Source organism: Dendrobates tinctorius, unplaced genomic scaffold, assembly GCF_039654945.1.
Source record: "Dendrobates tinctorius isolate UK_male_01 unplaced genomic scaffold, ASM3965494v1 ptg000043l, whole genome shotgun sequence".
Classification (NCBI taxonomy): Eukaryota; Metazoa; Chordata; class Amphibia; order Anura; family Dendrobatidae; genus Dendrobates; species Dendrobates tinctorius.
This window is the reverse complement of record NW_027361711.1, coordinates 24,330,463-24,348,181: the sequence shown is the minus strand read 5'-3', so window position 1 is coordinate 24,348,181 and position 17,719 is coordinate 24,330,463. Positions and strand designations below refer to the sequence as shown.

The 17,719-nt window shown below is 39.4% G+C and overlaps 1 long non-coding RNA gene across 1 annotated transcript in view; it reads right to left on the bottom strand.

The window, feature by feature from the left end:
* Positions 1-13,304: 13,304 nt before the first annotated feature.
* Positions 13,305-17,719, bottom strand: part of LOC141089024 (uncharacterized) — a 272,977-nt gene continuing 268,562 nt past the window's right edge. The window contains exon 3 of the long non-coding RNA XR_012232144.1: positions 13,305-13,474. This is a non-coding gene — a long non-coding RNA (uncharacterized lncRNA). The remainder of the gene's footprint in view (positions 13,475-17,719) is intronic.

Sequence of the window (17,719 nt, the reverse complement as noted above, 5' to 3'; positions counted from 1 at the left end):
ATAATGTAGCAATCTTCAATAAATATAGATTCAATGATTAATGATTATTCCTGGCAAAGAAAAAGTTTTTTTCTCTGATAAGATATATCACAAAGATTTTCATGTGTACTATTGATTTATGAAATAAAAATAAAAATTACAAAGAAGGTCACTCTTTAACTAATTTCTTTGGAGGTTTACATTCTATATATTTGTGGAACAACAATGACAATGGAAACCAATGTGAATATTCTCAATCCGATTTTCATTTTAATATGTAAATGAAATGTATATTACTTTGACCTCTATTTTACAATCCCAGTTATTTTTATTGCATTATGTACTATTTTTAGAAATTCTTTATAGCTTTCTACTGTACTATTTTTAATGTTTAGTGCATAATGCTTAATTTAGGAGTCACGTTCTGTGCATTGCATCTTTAGTCAAAAGGTCTGATGAAGTTCTAAAGGAAACAAATGGGTCTAAATCACAGTGGCAGACAGGTCAAGCACAGGTCAAGCACTTTGGTCAATGTTTAAGTTATTTTACTGAGCTCCTAGGTCATCTGGTGCAACAACCAGGAACACATACTCCGCTACTGCTTCAAGGGTAGGGCTTTTGTTATCTTCACTCCAGATGCCCAGTCTGAACTGTGTGAGGTTTTCCTTAATTGTGGAGCCATAGAATTATGGACACTTTAGTCTCTGCAGCTTATCATTACTGCAGGTTTAGCAGGAGTCTAAACACTTAGAGGAGTCTAAGCAGAATGCGGCACTTTGTTTTAAGTATTTTTATTGCGCTCATTGGTAGCATCAATTGTACTCAACTACTTTGACTTTTCGTTTAGTTATTCTAATGGTTTTCTTTGTACTTTATGTTAATTTTTTGTAAGTTGTAACTCTATATGTTTATCAAACAAATCTTATTTGGTAAGGGTGCAAGGAATAGAGAATACTCATTTAAAAGTTATAACTTTCCTAAAATCTGCATAAAAAGAGGTTTTATAGAATATACCATCCAAGGGTGTTACTATAGTCCTTTGGTCTTCTTTACCTTTCGGCACGCAGCCAGTCACAAGTGGTATGATGATTTGGTGCTAAAACTTGGCCTTACTTCCTCCGTACACTTCCAACTTCTGGTGGGTCACAGGCATTAAGCAGCCTGTCACTTACCAGAACTAGTAATGGATCAAGGAGTCTAGGGCTCGCTTTGCCACCGCAGTGTTTCACTGTATCTGAGTCATCAAACTGCCCATGATCGTTACTCTCCTGAAACTATCCCTAGTTAGTACTCCTTTGGCTAATTGGGAGCCTTAGGATAATTAACTTTCAGGGCTTTGTGAATGTACATTTATTTATTTATTTTACTTACTTATATAGCACCATCATATTCAACAGCACTTTACAGACATCACAGCACCCATTAAGGCTCACAATCTAAATTCCAGTACGTATTTGAAGTGTGGTAGAAAACAAGAGTACCTGTAGGAAACCCACATAAACACAGGAAGAACATACACAGTTTTTGCAGGTGATTGTCTTTGGTGGGATTTGAACACAGGACCAAGGTTTTGCAAAGCAACATTGCTAACCACAAAGTCACTATGCTGCCATACATTGGTAAGGAAAGTGAAAAGAGATTGAAACACCTGCAAATTCCTATCTCTATGAATGGAAATCACTTTTACTGTAATGAACCAGTCTTTAAAAACTAAGTGTACCCTCTTGGAATGATATGGTTTTCTATGTCAGTACATGTAAAAAACATCTGGTCCTCAGAAGGTCTTGCAATTAGGTAAATGAAAAAACAACACATCATATTTCATTATCTAGCAAAAAATTGCAGAAGCAGCAATGTGTGAAAAATTAAGTACACTCCGTGAATCAATAGCTTGTAGATCCATTTTTAGCAGAAATAAAGTGAAATAATTGTTTCCTCTATGACTTTATCAATCTCTCAAAGTATTCTTGAGAAATTTTGTACAATTCTTTTTTATAATGTTGCTTTAGTTAATAAACCTTGTAAACTTTCACTTATGCACAGCTCTCTAAGGCTGTGTGCACACGCTGCGGATTTTGCTGCGGTTCCGCAGCGGTTTTGGCCGCTGCGGACCCGCAGCAGTTTCTGCTGCGGTGTACAGTACCATGATTCCCTATGGGAATCAAAAACCGCAGTGCAGACGGTGCGGAATTTTCCGCGCGGATTATCTGCGGTTTTCAATCCGCAGAAAGAATTGACATGTCAATTCTTTCTGCGGATTCACCTGCGGTTTGCCATCTCCTCTATTGAGGAGATGATAAACCGCAGGGCAAAACCGCAGAGCAATCCGCAGGTAAAACCGCAGGTCTTTTGACCTGCGGTTTCACCTGCGGATTTTACAAAATCCGCGCGGATGAATCCGCACCTAATCCGCAGCGTGTGCACACAGCCTTAAAGTCCCGCCACAGTATTTTAATCTGGTTATGATCGGGACTATTACTCATCTGTCCCAGATTTAGAGCACTCTTTCCTCCTTCCCCTATTTCCATCTTCCTATGTGGCAGTGCACACCGGGTTCATATATTAATTCAAAGAGCTCCAAAGATGTCACCATTCATGGTCTTTTAAAGCTAGCCTTGGCTTCTGTCCACTGCCTGAGTATTTAGGTAGGAAACTCTTGCTGCTTCAATGTTCTTATAAGAGTCTAACCACACTTCCCACTTGGCTTGGATTTAGGTCTGTTTGTCAACTCAGCTGCTCCTGCATGTTAACTGCAAATTTAGCTCTGCTACAACCAGGTGTCTGACTATCAACTCTGCTCTGTTTTCAATAAGATGCAACTTGTAAACTCCACTTGTGCTGTCGTGTTCTTTATTAAAAGAACCCTTCAAACAAGCCAGACTTGTCCAATCATTTTCTAATTCTATTGTCATGAACTTGAACATTTAACATACTGAGGCCTTGAGTTTTTTTTGCCATCGGATGAACTTGAAAATTTGAAAAAAAAAATTGAAAAGCTCCTATTTTTCACTTGTGAATAATCTTTCTCCCTGTAGAATGATGGACTCCAATATGTTTGGAAATGGCCTTATAGTCTTTCCCAGATTGATCGGAAAAAACAATTGCTTCTCTGAGACCATTGCTGATATGTTTGCTCCTTGGCACAGAAAACTGCCAAAATGAGATGAGGAACAGCTAAATTGTGAGAATTTGATTAGCAGCACCATGCAGTTTCTTACCCAATAATTCCTATGAAAGCAGTAAGGTTGTTCTTTATTTCTCACACACTGCTTCTACATGTGGGGTCATCTTTTGCTAAATAAGTTAAGGTGTAATTTATGATATATTGTTGTACATCTGAGGTTTAGCTAATTATAAGATCGTCTAACGACCACATTATTTTTTAATTATGAATTGATATGTAAATCATTAGTATTCAAAGAGGGTGTACTTAGTTTTTATCATGACTGCATCCATCTAAGCCTGCAAGGACAGGGTCCTCTCACACTCTGTACCAGTCTGCCAGTTTCTTTACTTTACTCATGTTAACAGCCGCGTGTGAAACGCGATTCCACCCGTGGTTGTTCCAGGAACATGTCAGCTGCACAGATCAGCTGTCATGTACCGGAAAAGGTGTGGGCTCATCGCCGGAGTCCACACCAAACAGGGAGAGGCATCCAATGACGGACTCTATCCATCATTCAATGTTAAGGAGTTAATAGTGCTGTAAGAATAAATAATAATAATAACAACAACAATCTAGCTAGACTTTCCTTTACACTCACCACTTGACACAAATGTCCTACCAGACCCTCCTTGCTATGACCCTGCCTAATGAAAGATACATTTTGTGGTAATCAAGTCGATATTGTTCTTCTTCAAATTTTCTGAAGTAAATTGTATTTTAAGCATTATGTCATATATAGTTAGAGAAATAATGTTATCTCATGCATTTACCTTTAGTCTACTTGAAAATTCAAAAATAGATAACTACTAGCTGAAGAGCCTGGCGCTGCCCGGGCATAGTAACTAACTGTGGTTAGTTATAGAAAATTATAATTATCCTCCATCCCATAGTCCCGTGCCCATATACCCATCATACATATCCACGATCCCATAGGCCCGTGCCCATATACCCATCATACATATCCTCCATCCCATAGTCGAGTGCCCATATACCAATCACACATCCTCCATACCATAGTCCTATGCCCATATACCCATCATACATATTCTCCATCCCATAGTCCCATGCCCATATACCCATCATACATATTCTCATCTCATAGTCCCATGCCCATATACCCATCATACATATTTGCCATCCCATAGTCGAGTGCCCATATACCCATCACAGATCCTTCATCTCATAGTCCCATGCCCATATACCCATCATACATATCCTCCATCCCATAGTCCCGTGCCCATATGCCCATCATACATATCCTCCATCCCATAGTCCAGTGCCCATATACCCATCACACATCCTCCATCCCATAGTCCCGTGCCCATATACATATCCGCCATCCCTTAGTCCCGTGAACATATACCCATCATACATATCCTCCATCCCATAGTCCCGTGCCCATATACATATCCTCCATCCCATAGTCCCGTGCCCATATACCTGTCATACATATCCTCCATTCCATAGTCCGGTGCCCATATACTCATCACACATCCTCCAATCCATAGTCAACCATTATGACATCATAATGAGCGTTGGCAGGGCTTGCAACCTTTGATGACATCAGTGTCGCCATGGCAACCATTGTGACATCATAATGAGGGGCGGGGCTTGACACGCACACACTGCTTCCCCAGTATGCAAATAGGGGCATTGTGACATCATAATGAGGGGCGGGGCTTGACACACACACACTTTTCCCCCCAGTATGTAGATAGGGGCAAAATTGTTTGGTGAATTGGAACACGCGGGGTTAAAATTTCACCTCACAACATAGCTTAGGACGCTCTCGGGGTCCAGACGTGCGACTGTGCCAAATTTTGTGGCTGTAGCTGCGACGGTGCGGATGCCTATCCCGGACATACACACATACACACACACATACACACACACACACATACATACACACATACATACATACACACATATATACACACTTTGAGCTTTATATATTAGATTAGTGATTAGCGAACGTGCTCGGATAACGTGTTATCCGAGCATACTCGGGTGCTAATCGACTATTTTGGGCGTGCTCGGATAATATATTCGAGTCCCTGCGGCTGCATGTTTTGTGACGGTAGACAAGAAAAGCAGGCAATACCTGCACGGGTTGCGGCTGTCTACCATCGCAAAACATGCAGCTGCAGGGACTCGAACATAATATACGAGCACTCATGGATGCTCAGATGACACGCGAGAGTGCTCGGATAAGAAGTTATCAGAGCATGTTCGTTCATCATTAATAATTATCTAAAGAATTGTTTAGCAAAATCTAAAATGATTGACATATTGGTAGAATTTGCAACAAACTCCTTCCTAATGACCAGAGCTGTCTGTAATGAGTCTTTTTGGAATGCAAGTTACCAAAAGAAAAAAGATACAAGAGGCTAGACATGTCTTGTCATGACTTGCCTCCGGCCATTATTTTTTTTTAAGCTAACAGTCACATATTACAGAAAACAGAAAGTAAAGGAAGATGTGATATAAAATTAAAATTGCTGAACATACGGTATATTAGCACTATCTTAGCTTTATATAAACTGAGAGTCAATCCTACACAGAACTCAAACAGATTATATTTGTGCGCAAAGTTGGAAAATTGCTATCATTATATTGCTATTATTAACACCTTGTAATTAGCCCTGAGGAATCCTGAGGTTCTCTATCCTGATTCTCATTTAATGAAGGTAAATTGCTACCTCTGTATTTGCATGGCGCCTGCTCTGCTTAATGATAAATACAAGGCCAATTATTTTAAAAACAGTTGCAAATACTTTCAATTTATGGGGCGACTTGTCTCTTTTCATAGGAGGCATCCATCAGTCAGTTCAGAATCAGGGTCATCCCAGAAAGGATCAAAAAGAATGTAACTACTTGTAACTACATAAGAAAGGTTAATAGATTCATAAATATCATCCATAATTATGATCATTTCAGCTAGTCTTGGAGATTACTTCCAATGATGATAATTCTTTGATGAGGATTTAAGTGCTGCTTTGAAATTGAAATGATGGTGATGTAACAAAATAATCCAAACTACAATATATTAATACCATCAATGGATTAGATTATTCATTCTCTGAGTCAGGTGAAGATGACAATGCATTAGTCTACCATTGGGAGTTAAAAAGAAATAGATTTTAAGATTAAAATGAATAAATCAATAATAATTTGCAGAATGTGTTCATTAGCAAAACTACAGATTAGAGATATTGTGCAATAGAATTTCTAAATTATTTTCTTTAGGTCTTTAACTCCTTCCCTCCAAAGGACATTATATTCACGTCCTGGCAAGGGGTCCTCACGTGTGGCGGAAGCTCAGAAGCTTAGCTCCATCCACACGCGGCATGTGTTGGCTATATTATATAAGAGCCACAGCTCTTAGCCATTCAGATGCCAGTCAATCTCTGACAGTGGCATTTAAAGTGAATGTGTGACAGGTTCCCGAGTATACAGACTTCCATCAGTCCCCTGCATCACGCTCACATGGAATGATGGCTTACTCTGACTGCCCGGGGTCTGTTGAAGGCCTCCCTTTTCTGTCACCTTGGTGCTGCAGCCATAGGTTGAGCTCCTTAGGAGATTGAACTTTTAACTATATTTTGTGGTATTTCAGTATAATATATAGCATAAGCGATCAATCAATCACAGCGCAAAGTTCCTTAAGGGGACTAAAAAAATAATTCATATGAGACAAACAAAACAGCTGTCACAAATATAAAATGTGAAAAAAAATCTAAAAGTTCAAATCACCCCCCCTTTTCCCTTGTTAAAAAATCAATGAAAAACACACATATTTGTAATTGTTGCGTTCGTAAAAGTCCAATCTATTAAAATATGGAATTAATGAACATAGCAGGATCCACATGCCGGTGAGTCATCTCTGGTCAGACTGAACTATTATTTATGGATCACAATATGCACACATCCTTACTTCCCCTGACGAAGCTGCAGTGCGGCAGCGATACGTGTGGGGCTCTCCTGTGCCCTGTTCCTCCACTTCCCGTCCCCCCACCGGGCGGTACCTCCGAGTGATAACTTGACTTTGGTAATCCCATTCAGGATTCTTTACTCATATGGGAGTTTTTCCTCCATTATTTTTGGTCTTGGCTGCGCTGAGTTAATCATATCCTTGTGCTGTCATCTCCTTGTCCCACTTGGGACATTTTCTGGGGGGATTCTCCTGCATACAGCTACATTCTATACCTTCTACATATTTTCCGGCTATTTTAGCCGTTTTCTGTCTGCTAGTGAGAATTAGGGTAGGGGACCATTTAGTGCTCTTTTAGACATTACTCCCTCTTTAATTGATGTGTTGCTGTCTCTGGGGATGCCCTCGACAGCCATCTGTCTGTATACATGTATAGCAATATGGTATTTTTGCAATTCAGATGTATTCATTAGATTATGTATGTGTACACATGTATAGTTTGCACATAAGTTAAGTTTACGGTATTCATCAATTGAGAAGTGTTCATCAGATTATGTATGTGTATACATGTATGGTTTGCACATAGAGTATAGTTCACAGCTGTCCCCTAGTGGACATGGGCACGGATTGTTGGTTTTAATTTTTTTTAACCCTTAAGTGTTTTTTTTGTGATGTTAATAAAATTATACGCTTATAGATATTCACGTGTGCACTGATTATATGTCATGGTCTTTTTCGCATATGTTCGCCATGTGCACAAAATTAGTAGCAATAAAAATGTCACCTCATTGAGCAAAAAGAAGTCCAATCAACAGAAAAGTAAAAAATGTTATGAATCTCAGAAAATGGCGATACAAAGCAAAAAAAAAAAAAAAAAAAATCTTTATTTATATAGTGCCAACATATTCCGCAGCACTTTACAGTTTAACAGTTTCAAAACACAAGTCATAAGTAACAACGTTAACAATACAATAATTAAAGCAGAGTAAGACGAAATAAGACAACCTTGCTCGTGAGAGCTTACAATCTACAATGAGGTGTGGGAGATACAAAGTACAGGTGTGTATTTACAATGGTGTATTTACAATGATGGTCCAGCCATCTTGAGGGAGTGAGGGATGGATGGAGATAGTGAATGGGCTACACACGCACACTTACACATAGAATGACTTTGATTAGTGAACGTGATAGGCCGCTCAGAATAAATGTGTTTTGAGGGAGTGCCTGAAACTATGCAAATTGTGGATAGTCCTAATTTCTTGGGGTAGAGCATTCCAGAGGGTTGGCACAGTGCAGGAGAAGTCTTGGAGTAGGGAGTGGGAGGTGCAGATTAGTGCAGAGGTTAGTCGAAAGTTGTATGCAGAGCGCAGCAGTTGATTAGGCCGATAGACAGAAATGAGGGAGGAGATGTAGGGGGTGCTGCACTGTAGAGAGCTTTGTGGGTGAGAACAAGTACTTTGAATTGGATCCTGTAATGAATGGGCAGTCAATATAAGGACTGGCGAGGGTGGACGCGTCCGAGTACCGATTAGCCAGATGGTTGACCCTGGCTGCTGCATTAAGTATGGACTGGAGAGGGGATAGTCGAGTAATGGGGAGGCCAATTAATAGAGCGTTGCAGTAGTCCAGGCGGGCGTGGGTCAATGCTACAGTGAGGGTTTTTGTTGTTTTCATGGTGAGAAAAGGGCGGATTCTAGAGATGTTCTTTAGGTGTAAGCGGCAAGAGAGGGCAAGAGATTGTATATGGGATGTGAAGGAGAGATTGGTGTCAAACATAACACATAGACAGCGTGCCTGCTGCCGTGGTGTTATTATGGTGCCACCCACGGAGAGGGAAATGTCAGATTTAGGGAGGTTAGTAGACGGCGGGAGCAGAAGAAGTTCAGTTTTGGAGAGGTTGAGTTTCAGATAGAGAGCAGTCATAATGTTGTATACAATATTCTGAATTTTTTACTTTATCACTTACTGTTTATAAAAAAAAATCAATGCATGTTTGGAATTACTGTAATCGGACAGACCTAGCAATCATGTCTAAAATAAAATTTTTAAAACAAAATTCAATTCAGTTTAAAAACAAATCTCAAAAAACAATAACAGAATTGCATTTTTTCACCATTTCATCACGCTTGAAATTTCCTGTTTCAATACATTATATGGTAAAATGAACAAAACCTTTCAAATTTACAAAGTTGTCCTGCGAAAAATAAGACCTCACATGTCGATGTCGACTGAAAAATTAGAAAAGGTTCTTGAAAGAAGGTGTGGAAAATATGTAAACAAAAATCAAAAAATTCCCTGGTCCTTAGAAGGTTAAGAGAACTAGCTTTACCGTAATGATTGCACACAAATAAGTCACTGCAGTAGAAGCTAATGTACAGTATTCTTGACACTGCTTGTACCCAGTTTTTCCTGAGAAAAACTGATCTCTCGAGGTCTGACTGCTTAAGCCCCTGGGGCAGCTTGTGTCACTAAAGAGTTTGAACAAGTAAGTCATCTTTCTTAACCATTTCTTAAGGACCCAAATAATTACATTTTTGTCTCGCTGTATTCCAAAAGCCTTGTATTTTTATTTTTTTTAGCTGATGTCTCTGTAATTGGCATTTTTTCATTTGGGGGTATTTTTGCTTAGCATGCATAAATTATGCTTTTCATATTTAGTGATTTTGTAATTAGATAAATTTGCAAAACACTTTATACATTAAATAAACTATACAGGCTATAATGGTGCAATGATAAGGGGATATGTATTATATGTGCTTTTATTTTTAATACTTTATGCACTAAAAACTATTTTGTAAATAATCCTTTTAAGTCTATTTTATGTGCATATTGTTTATAATTATTTATTAAACTTTGATTTTTTGTCATTTAAAAATTATCAATGTTTTTGCCAATAAAATTACATTAGGTTATTTATTAGTTTTATTTTTTCCAATAAAATTACATTAGATTATTTATTAATTTGCTTAATTACTGGTTATGGTAAACACAAAGGCAGCTGTTAAGGCTAGTTTCACACTTGCTTTTTTTTGCAGCGCGTTTTTCCCGCAAAAAAACGCATTGAAAAAACGCATACATAAGCATACAACTGCTGCGTTTTTTTCAAGCATTTTTATGAGCATGCATGAAAAAAACGCAGCGTTTTTATGCGTTTGTATGCGTTTTTAGCGCGTTTTTACCGCGTTTGCGTTTTTTTCCAACATTTTTAGGTGGCCCCTCACACTACCCAAACCATGACTTTACTAACCCTAACCCTGACCCTAACCCTAACCCTAACCCTGACCCTAACCCTAACCCTAACCCTGACCCTTAACCAAATCATACTTAACCCTAACCCAAACCCTAAACCCTAACTAACCCTAACCCTAACCCTAACCCTGACCCTAACCCTAACCCTAACCCTGACCCTAACCCTAACCCTAACCCTAACCCTAACCCTGACCCTAACCCTAACCCTAACCCTGACCCTAACCCTTAACAAAACCATACTTAACCCTAACCCTGACCCTAACCCTAACCCTAACCCTAACCCTGACCCTAACCCTTAACCAAACCATACTTAACCCTAATCCTGACCCTAACCCTGACCCTAACCCTAACCCTAACCCTAACCCTGACCCTAACCCTTAACAAAACCATACTTAACCCTAATCCTGACCCTAACCCTGACCCTAATCCTTAACAAAACCATACTTAACCCTAACCCTGACCCTAACCCTAACCCTGACCCTAACCCTAACCCTAACCCTGACCCTAACCCTAACCCTAACCCTAACCCTGACCCTAACCCTTAACAAAACCATACTTAACCCTAATCCTGACCCTAACCCTGACCCTAATCCTTAACAAAACCATACTTAACCCTAATCCTGACCCTAACCCTGACCCTAACCCTAACCCTAACCCTGACCCTAACCCTTAACAAAACCATACTTAACCCTAATCCTGACCCTAACCCTGACCCTAATCCTTAACAAAACCATACTTAACCCTAACCATGACCCTAACCCTAACCCTGACCCTAACCCTAACCCTAACCCTGACCCTAACCCTAACCCTAACCCTAACCCTGACCCTAACCCTTAACAAAACCATACTTAACCCTAATCCTGACCCTAACCCTGACCCTAATCCTTAACAAAACCATACTTAACCCTAATCCTGACCCTAACCCTGACCCTAACCCTAACCCTAACCCTAACCCTGACCCTAACCCTAACCCTAACCCTAACCCTGACCCTAACCCTTAACAAAACCATACTTAACCTTAATCCTGACCCTAACCATGACCCTAATCCTTAACAAAACCATACTTAACCCTAACCCTGACCCAAACCCCAATAACTTTTTTTAATTTTTGACCTGATGTTATCTCAGATCTTTTATTTTTTTTATGGTGAATTTATTTTTTTAGAACTTTTTGGTGCTTAATGTAAACATTGTTTTTATAGGATAGATTGATATTACTTGGTCTGAAGATTAGGAGGAAAAGTATCCCCCCCACTTCACTTATGATTACAAAATCACAATTGATTGTGGAACCTAATTGTAATGATATCCTCACAGAGACTATTCCCTTATCTCTATTTTATGCATACACTCAGAAATCACAGCTTATATCACTACCCCTGAAGATGATATGCTTGAAGGTGGTGACGTTATGGGATGGCGCTGCACTCACTCACCCTGCTTTTATCACTGCCCTCAAATAAATTGTCATCAGGGGGCAGCACTGGTGTCACTTACACAGCTTCTATCATCGACCCCTGATGACGATTCGTTAAAGGGTATTGATAGAAACTGTGGGGTGTTGCTGCAGTCACTCACATTGCTTCTTTCACCGCCCTCAAACAATTTATCATCAGTGGGAGGAACACACAGCTACTATCACCGACCCATGAAGATGATTTGTTTCAGGGAAAGAGACTGCAGTGTTAGGAGGAGTGACTAAGATGATGGCACCGACTGAGCATGTAATCACTTCTTGATCACCTTTACTGAACTAGAATGTCATCAGAGTATGCTGATGACAGTAGTTGTGTTAAGTGATCACAGCGTTGCTCCCTGATAACGCCCTGCTTGAGAAGGGGTGATAGACACTCTAGAGAAGTAAGTACAGCCCCAGCATCCTGTCATGTCCTGTTAGAGACTCCTCTCAAAAGAAACATCGCAGGAAGTAAAGTAAAAATATACATATAGTAAATAGGATAGGGAGAAGTGTAGAGCATGTAATAATAAAGCTAATTTCAAAAGTAGTTAGGGCATAAAAATAGGTATTTACAAGTGGCTTTATTGATATTGAACCAATTAAAAGAACAGCTATTCTTTAAATAAAGTAACTGCCATATCTAGCCAAGTTAAGGGTTTCTTACTTTTCAAGAGTAATGTTTTTCAACTTGTTGGTCCACACGCCCATCACAATTTAATTAAGATGTACACACTCGCTACAAATAAATCTATAAGAAAATATGAAATCATTAGGGAAAAGTCATGCTTTTATTCTAAATAGTGAAGAGCGACTCTGCATAAACTCAAATTCTCCAATTGACTCAAATTTGATCCTCACAAAATTTATTCAATGTAAATCAAATGTGCCTTATTTTGCTCTGGGGTCTCTGCCTACAGAAACCAATAGTATAATAAAAATAGAGAGTAAAAGAATAATACTCATCTGACACTCTTCTGTTTTTTTGTCGCAGCACCACTGGACACTGGCCTCATCTTTACTTCTCCATGTGAAATCATCTTTCTCCATCTTTACTCTGCAGCAGGGCATATTCTGCACCTGAGGGGCAAGCTAGAAAATGTTGCACGCCATTGAGAAGTAATGAAGAGGCAGAGCAGAGGACTGAAGATGGGGCGGAGGCGGGATATGTGAGCAGTGAGGTAAGTATTAATTTCTCAGCCCTCTACAAAGGACTGAAATTGCAGATGTCTGACTGACACTTTGTTGGGTTTTCATAAAGCGAATCACAAAAAGTTCAGATTTTGGAGAATTTTTTGATTCTTCTTTGGTGCTAGAGTGTTCCTATGTATGACATCAAAACATTTTTATCAGAATTGTAATTGTTCATTTTTACTCCTGTTTCATAAACAGTTACTGTATTCTCGTGAATGATACAATATGGCATTGCTATTATATAAAAGTTTAATTAATTTTAGGTGTGAACCTTAGTCTGCATTCACATATCCATGATAAATAAAAAAAATATCGTTTCTTACCGGAAGATTAATCATCATCATACGGATCAATTGAATGCACATACAAGACATCCAAAGGGTGTGTGCAACAATATGTCTTCTTGCGGTGAATAGACACCTACACTTAGAGTCTGCGTCCCTTGTCTCCCCTTTTATATCTCTTTCCGATATTCACATATCCATGTGAGTGTTACCATCTGAGAGAAAAAGACCAATTTCTTCTCAGGTATCATCCTAGTTGATTCTTATTTATACAAAAAGTACCAGTACTGTACGATACCCATGCAATTGGTGACTCTCCACAATATGCCAAACAAGTAGAAAAATTGAGCCCAAATCTGCCAAAACCTATCAAAGTTTACTGATAAACACAAAACAATAACAATCCAAAAAAGTACAAAAGAATATACATGGGTAAATTTAATCTGGATAAAATGTGATCAACTCCGTGGCCGAAAAGAGAGGCCGGAGTGTAGGTCAGGACTAAGTAGTAGAGTGCAAACTAACAAGGATTTTATCTTATTTTACAAGTTCTTAAAAGACATTCATATCAAATTGGTGCCCCTACATTCAATTGTCATTTATTATATATTGGTAGTAAAGAGGAGATCAATTATGGGGGTAATACTCCAATGTCTAATATAACATGTCTATGGCTCCTCTTGTTATATACTGTGTATGTTCAGAAGGTATAATCAATAGAGGGAATAGTTACCCATTTTATTAGTCTGTCCTGCCGAGACCACGGCCACGTTCCCCAACACGCGTTTCGCGTTAATGTCGCTTCCTAAGTTTACCCATATATTCTTTTATTTTTTGAATTGTTATCATTTTGTGCTTATCAATAAAATTTTATTGCTTTTGTCATATTTGGACTCAGTTTGCCACTTGTTTGGCTAGTTGATTCTTAGTTGCATTTTATTTGCAAAATTTGTATCCAAGTCCCATTTTTTTTCACTGAAGGAGGTACTGAACTTAATTATCAATTTATCTCTGTCTTAGTTTAGATAAAAAACCTGATAAAATACAGACAGAACATTAAAGTTCAAAGTATGAAGTATGTCTTCCATGATTCCTCTATTTTACATTGATCCCCATAGAATTTAATGGCTGCATCTGATTCACAAAACAGATGATAATACAACGTGCTATGAGCCTCACAGACCAGAGGTACAAATCTGTTTTTAAAATGGATGTGTATATGGATCAGTGAATGAACAGCCATATAGACTATTATAGGTGCGAGTGCTATCAGTGAAAAACATGGATAGCACTCATGCGAGAAAAAACGGGCATCATACTTCCAGTAAACAAAACCCAAAGCAGAAACAAAAATGAAAAATACCCTGCTGTAAGTAAATAAGTAAAAGTAATTGTGCATATAAATAACATGCAGTACTTAATAAACACTGTTTTTGATAAAAATCCACGTAAAAGGCATCACACCAACGTCAAGGTGTACCCAAGTTCGAGATGGCCCTAACTTCTAATATTAATACCATCACTGTTGTGGGACATCTCTGTACTGTGATATCATTATGTTGATCCTTGTATTGTGAAATCACTGTGTTTATCCCTATACAGTGATGTAAATGTGTTTATTTCCCTTGTTTTGTGACTTCACTGTATTTATTACCAGTGTACTGTGAGATAACCGTGTTCCCTGTCCCTGCACTGTGGCATCAATTAATATCTTATCTCTGTACTGTGATATCACTGTGTACATTGTCTCTGTACTGTGACATACAGTTGTGGCCAAAAGTATTGACACCCCTGCAATTCTGTCAGATCATACTCAGTCTCTTCCTGAAAATGATTGCAAACACAAATTCTTTGGTATTATTATCTTCATTTAATTTGTCTTAAATGAAAAAAACACAAAAAGAATTGTCCTAAAGCCAAATTGGATATAATTCCACACCAAACATAAAAAAGAGGGTGGACAAAAGTATTGGCACTGTTCAAAAAATCATGTGATGCTTCTCTAATTTGTGTAATTAACAGCACCTGTAACTTACCTGTGGCACCTAACAGGTGTTGGCAATAACTAAATCACACTTGCAGTTAGGTGACATGGATTAAAGTTGACTCAACCTCTGTCCTGTGTCCTTGTGTGTACCACATTGAGCATGGAGAAAAGAAAGAAGACCAAAGAACTGTCTGAGGACTTGAGAAACCAAATTGTGAGGAAGCACGAGCAATCTCAAGGCTACAAGTCAATCTCCAAAGACCTGAATGTTCCTGTGTCTACCGTGCGCAGTGTCATTAAGAAGTTTAAAGCCCATGGCACTGTGGCTAACCTGCCTAGATGTGGACGGAAAAGAAAAATTGACAAGAGATTTCAATGCAAGATTGTGCGGATGTTGGATAAAGAACCTCGACTAACATCCAAACAAGTTCATGCTGCCCTGCAGTCTGAGGGTACAACAGTTTCAACCCGTACTATCCGTCGGCGTCTGAATGAAAAGGGACTGTATGGTAGGAGACCCAGGAAGACCCCACTTCTTATCCCGAGACATAAAAAAGCCAGGCTGGAGTTTGCCAAAACTTACCTGAAAAAGCCTAAAACGTTTTGGAAGAATGTTCTCTGGTCTGATGAGACAAAAGTAGAGCTTTTTGTGCACAGGCATCAACATAGAGTTTACAGGAGAAAAAAAGAGGCATTCAAAGAAAAGAACACGGTCCCTACAGTCAAACATGGTGGAGGTTCCCTGATGTTTTGGGGTTGCTTTGCTGCCTCTGGCACTGGACTGCTTGACCGTGCATGGCATCATGAAGTCAGAAGACTTCCAACAAATTTTGCAGCATAATGTAGGGCCCAGTGTGAGAAAGCTGGGTCTCCCTCAGAGGTAATGGGTCTTCCAGCAGGACAATGACCCAAAACACACTTCAAAAAGCACTAGAAAATGGTTTGAGAGAAAGCACTGGAGACTTCTAAGGTGGCCAGCAATGAGTCCAGACCTGAATCCCATAGAACACCTGTGGAGAGATCTAAAAATGGCAGTTTGGAGAAGGCACCCTTCAAATATCAGGGACCTGGAACAGTTTGCCAAAGAAGAATGGTCTAAAATTGCAGCAGAGCATTGTAAGAAACTCATTGATGGTTACCGGAAGCGGTTGGTCGCAGTTATTTTGGCTAAAGGTTGTGCAACCAAGTATTAGGCTGAGGGTGCCAATACTTTTTTTCTGGCCCATTTTTGAGTTTTGTGGGAAATGATCAATTCTTTGCTTTTTGCTTCATTCTCAAATTAAATAAAGATAATAATACCAAAGAATTTGTGTTTGCAATCATTTTCAGGAAGAAACTGAGTATTATCTGACAGAATTGCAGGGGTGTGAATACTTTTGGCCACAACTGTAGCTGTAATTATCACTGCATTGTGACATCTCTGTCTTTATTATCCCTGCACTGTGACATCACTGTGATTATTACACCTGTATAGTGATGTCACTGTGTTTATCATCCCTGTACTGTGACATCAATGTGGTTATTGTTTTTGTACGGTGACATTACTGTGGTTGTTATTCCTGTGACGTACGTGGAGCTTTACTATTTTATGTGGGACACAAATGAGGTTATAAGCATTACTATTGTATGGGGGACTCCTATGGAGACATTTATAATGTTTGAGGGGGGGCACAAAGGTGGATCCCACCACTGTAATATATTCTATTTTGGAGTGTGGGGCACCATGGCGCAGGGCTGGGACAAGGGGTAGGCCGGGTAGGCACCTGTCTAGGCCACTATGTTTTGCCTACCCGACAGGGGTGGATTGTGAAGAAATAATTGCTGAACGCCGGTGGCCACCGCACCTTTCTCCGGCCGCAGACATTCAGCACAGTTTCAGTCATGGGGCAGGCACGCAGGGAAGTAGTATCAGTCCTTGACACCGCTTGCTCCTGTAGGGGGGTTGAAGGAAGATGCCCTTAAGATCACCCCTTTAAGATGTTCTATGTATATATGTTATTATTTGATATGTACGATGCCAGCGGTACTGCTACATGAGCACGTGGATTACCGCTTCTCTCATTGGTACTGCCACATTATATGTGTTACCATGCTGTACAGATTGTAATATATTATAATATATTATGTTGTATAATGTTTTGCATATCCTAGTATAGATTAGGGTAAGCTGGTGCATCCTTTGGGGTCATTAGAGGAGGGCACTATTAGTATTGAGTTGCTAGATATGGGTAAGCGTAGTTCTGTATTGGGCCACTAGATGGGGGTACACTAGTGGGCCTTGTTAGATATAGCTATAGGAAGTTCACATAGGGTTAACTGTAGGAGGAGCTGCTATGGGTTAAGCAAGTATAGGAGATAGGAACAGGCAGAAGGGCAAGCATGCCTGAAGTGTCCACAAGGGCTCTAAGCCCAGGATGCCATAGCAGCTACGCAATGTTTTGAAGAAGAAAAGCACGGGTACAGTCAGATGGGT